This window comes from Etheostoma spectabile, chromosome 5 (assembly GCF_008692095.1).
Source record: "Etheostoma spectabile isolate EspeVRDwgs_2016 chromosome 5, UIUC_Espe_1.0, whole genome shotgun sequence".
Classification (NCBI taxonomy): Eukaryota; Metazoa; Chordata; class Actinopteri; order Perciformes; family Percidae; genus Etheostoma; species Etheostoma spectabile.
In genome coordinates, this window is record NC_045737.1 from 13,424,422 (window position 1) to 13,429,333 (window position 4,912).

Below are 4,912 nucleotides of genomic sequence, written 5' to 3' on the forward strand. Positions count from 1 at the left end.
GTGGCCATGATGTTGTGGCCCTCCTCCCCACCGGGTTCGGCAAAAGTTTGATTTTCCAGCTCGCTCTGTTGGTGATAAAGGAGTTGGCTAAGGTTAACGCTAGCAATGCTAATGCTAAATATAAACCTTGTCGGTCTCCTCTCTTGTTGCACATGTGCATGACATACGTCACGACGAAACGTTAGCAATTGGTTATGGCAGATCCAGAGTGGCTCTGGGCTATGCCTGCACTACCAATATTATTATATTATATATATAATAAATATATTATATATATTTCGGTTCAGGCACCGTTTAAGCACCGGCACTGTTTTAAAAGTATCGTTTAAACACCAGTATCAGAAAAAAAAAAACATTACCCAACCCTACTCCCATAGTAGTAATAATAATATAGATACTACTGTGTATTATCAGGGTGTCTTTGTTTAAGACATTACAGCATGACTATATGTTGGTTGGCAGGTTCTGCTGCAGGCTCAAGTGCAGTTCTTGGTGTCACTTAGTTATCACTTAGAAAACTTCTCTCCTGAATACGTTGGCCTCTTTTTTCCTACAAGTCAGCAAAACTGGCTCACTGAGTGCCCTTAAAGTTCAATCATCATCTGCTGCACTATAGACACACTCACAGTAAGTGTCACTTACCAGCAGCTTGGTTCAGACAAATAAGCGGCCAAACTCACATAAAAGTTTAATGTTATCTAGAACTTGGAAGCTTTTGATGTTTATTTGCCACTAGAGCCGTGCATGTTGACCAGACAGTCAAACAAGAAAGAAGGCAGAGCGGGGATAAGAATCAAGAGATCAAAAGTTAAGAAGAAACATTTGGCTTCAGACCAGTTTTAATAACTGACATGCCTCACAATGGGACAGAGGAATCTGAGGAATGTTAAGATAAAGACATGAATTCTGTGATCTGATCTCTTTGCAGTGAGTTGGCCTGGTTGTGTTGGCTGTATATTGTAGTGAAGCCATGGAAGCACTGCAGCTTCAAATCCTGCAGGGCAGAACTTTCTGTTTCTTAGACGTATGTTCTTATGTTAATAGGAGCAGTAAAGAGTAGTCCCAGTCCAGTTAGGGTAGTCAAATTTGTAGCATCATAGATTTAAACACAACCGCAGCAAAAATAAGTTGTTCAATGTTCTAAGCGTTAAGCAGGGGCGCAAGTGTGTTTAGGGCGTTTACAAATCCACTTTTTTTAACGGCGGGGGAAAGGGTCTGTGTGCCAGGCACATGGTTCAAAAGGGTTGTACTTAGTGTCTTAATTAATCATAGATGTGTTTTGGGCGTAACGTGCAATAAACCACCCAGTCTTATCTCCCATTTCCTTTCAAAGCCAGGCACGTTTGTTCTTTGGCACATTGCTATTAAGATGGAGGATTTGCTAAGCAGGAAGGAGAGATTTTCAGGATAAGAAACTGATCTGCTCGTGCGTGAAGTGACAATGCGCAAGCAGATCATGTCATACTATTTCACCTTTTGCATGTTTGTGTGCTGCTGCGCGTCCCTGTGTGTGTAACAAGCATAGTGTGCGCTCTGTGTGCGCGAGCCTAGGCGCGTTTTACTAATGCGCTGTTAAACTAACAATGAAATGCTGCGTTATTGACTTTAGACAAGGTCTTTTTTGGTTATTGGCGCGATACGTTTCCGCTCCCTCAAGATAGCAAAATACTGCAAGAATGCACTTGAACACACCTCCCTGTAAGACCAGCACGCCGATGGGCGCAAAGATGGGCGCAAAGATGAGCGCAAAGATGGGCGCAGGTGCATTTTCTATTTAAACGACGTGGGTGCTGGACGTGTAATTGATAACAGCATCAGTCTTAAACTATCACAGACACTTGTCAGGCTTTGCGCTGCGCAGGGTGCAAGAGACTGTCCCTATAGTTCGATTGTTCTGGTCTGACTCAGTGGATGAGTTGGTAAAGTTGTACAGGTTTCTCCTGGGTTGCAATTGATCCGCACCTACACAGGGAACCCAGGAGAAACCTGGCGCTGGCTGCCGGAGCCATTTAGCTCAAAGTTGGGGAGTACGCCTTTCTAGTTTGAGTATATCGAGGTCAGATCACGTTCTCGCTATTCATTCATGACCTGACTGAGATCTGATCCAAACAAATCGTACAGAGACAGAACAATAACCAGAGTTCCGTTCAACCGGACTAAAGACGCAGATTTAAAAATTCCTGGAAAGACAAGTAAACAGTCCTTTTACTGACAGATACACCTTCCCCTCCCTCACCCTCCCACTCTCCTCATCCTCTACAACTCTCCTCTATCGGTCCATCACCCATGCTCTCCTTCTCCTCTTCCCTTTCTTCTCCCTCCCTTTCTCCCATCACCCTTTCTCTACCTCCCTTACCTTTGCTCTCTTTTTTGTCTTTCTCTGTCATTCTTCCTCCCTCCCTCTCTCTTTCTCCCCCTACTCTCCCTCACCCTCTCTCTTTCTCTCTCTCTTCCCTCACACCCCCTCACCCTTGTTTTCTCTTTCTCCCTTTCTCTCTCTCTGACCGTCCCTACCTTACGCTCGTTCTCTCCCTACTCTCCCTGTCTCTTTCCTTATATCTGCTTCACACTCCCTCGCTCTCTATCTCCCTTCTCCTTTCTCTCATCACCCTCTCTCACCCTCACGCTGTCTTTCTCCCCTTGTTTCTCCGTTTCTCTCCCCCGCTCTCTCCCACCTGTCTGTCGATGTCACAGTAATTAAATCGAACCTCTCTGGGACATTCGTCCCCGGCAAACTCTCATCTGCTCCAGTTCAAAGCAGGTGACGGGAGGCAGAATAGAGAGGGATTAATACTGCACACTGCTGCCACGCAATTATCTCACTGCCTCCCACCTCACACACGCGCACAGAGACACACACACATGCACGCGCAGTGCATTAACACATCCCCCTTCTCTTCCTCCCGGCACCTGTCCATCAGCACCTTCACATCTATCTCCTTACACAGCGTCTCCATCCATATTCATACTGAACTACTCTTGAGTCTTAAGTGCCTGTCAGCCGCTCACAGTCATTACACACTGTGACTTTAGGACAAAAGACAAGTGTGTGTCTAGAAGCTGCTGTAAGTATTCTCTGAGACACCTGTCATACAGAAGGTGACATCTGTGGGTGGCCATGTGGTAAGAATTAATGCTACGGTAATTATCCCAGGATTATCTTTATTAATATTTTCTGGACAAAAAAGGGGATCATTTAAAGAAATATGCCAGTTTGTACATTCTCACACATTGTGACAGACTTTAAACTCTAAAAAAAAAATAAACGTGAAACTAAGATATCACGATACAACAATGATTTTATTCAACACTGTTATTCAGAGTGACAACAACATGACATCACACCCATCATTGATTATAAACAGTAACTGAAGTTTAGCCTTGACATATTTCAGCATTTTAAAACACTTGTTGGCCTTCCCTTGGCTTCCATAAACCTTGCAGAACCTTGCATGCATTTCTCATGTTATTAAGTTTCAAGGGCCCAAAATCCAATTTCTTTAATCATCCACTACTTTATTACTACCATAAGAAGTCAAAATGTACACACAATGAAGATCATGTTGTAGTCCAAAATGCCAAACTATTAAAGCTTTACCATTAGTGTGTATAATTTCAGCTTTTGACTTACATTACTTGACCTACATTACATTCATTTGCCAGATGCTGTTGTTTAAAGTGACACACAATTCAACCTCAAGATCTAGTTTCTATCAAAAAGGTGTGTCACTTCCAAAGAGACAAAAAGTCACTCTCCTGAAACAGACTGACGGGGGGAAAACCCCTTATTTATGGAGCTGGCTGTTTGCGCATGGCTGTCCACCTACCTTTAGCCATTCCTTTGGTTTCTTTGGGTGTGAAACAGCTGTTAAGATTTGTAAATATAAAGGTGCTGGGTGCACTTTACTGACATTATCACTGGGTTTTGCAGAAGCAACATGTTAAAAAACACTTCTTGTTGCTGGTTGGAGCCACCGCTGTGTCAAGCGTTTCTGGAATAATCAGACTGGTGAATCTAAGACCTGTAGGATGTGGAATCCTAAACCATTCGAAGTACCCTCTGCACAGTCTGATGCACATCCTGTCAGAAAAACTGTCTCTGAAAGCAAAGTGTAGTTTGTGTTATTTCTATAGACTACAGTAATGTTGACGGTTAGGACTGCGGTCTCATTTTTGTTCACTTGTTCCATCTGATATTCCATTCTAAGTGTTTACAGAGTGAATGAAGTTAGGAGGAAAAGCCCGGTTGACAAATTTGGACCTCCAGCAGAAGTAAATAAAGCATTTATTATGGAGACAGTCAGCACTTTTGTTATAATAGATGTCACCAAGTGTCACGGTTTCATTTTCAATTCATCTGTGAGATATTACTGCTCCGGAGCTTGGGGGAGGCAGAGAGCTCGCCTCACCTCTTGTCAGTGTGGAGGTGTGAAGTGGCTCAGTGACACCAGGGGCGGTGTCATCTCATCAGCTGGATATTAACACTGAGAGGGCTCAGCCAATGTATTATTACATATTACTCCTGTTTTATTGATGGGGATAGATCTTTGATGAAGTCCATGCACAAGTGCTCAACATGTACTTTTATGTTTTAAATGTCAATATTGCACTATGCTTTTAGTTAAAGATTTATTTTAGGATTTTCAATCAAATACAAACTCACAGTACATCATTTGAGCCACAATCATCTTCACAAATACAGACTAGAAAACACCCAATAATAATCATAAGTCTCTGTCCTTTCAATTCTTGCATTCACTTGTTAAGTTTAATTGAATTAAATGTTAAATGTGATCTCTAAACATTACATTCGCACGAGTATGTACCTCAGCGCAGAAGTTACGCCCTGACAGAGTTCCCTTGGCCTTTGGAATAAAAATAACTCTCCCATCATCACACACCCTTCACCATA

The 4,912-nt window shown here is 42.7% G+C and overlaps 1 protein-coding gene across 3 annotated transcripts in view; it reads left to right on the forward strand.

Annotated features, from left to right (window-relative positions):
* The window catches only part of LOC116689165 (spermatid perinuclear RNA-binding protein), an 88,229-nt gene that overhangs the window by 73,608 nt on the left and 9,709 nt on the right, over positions 1-4,912 (forward strand). The window lies entirely within an intron of this gene.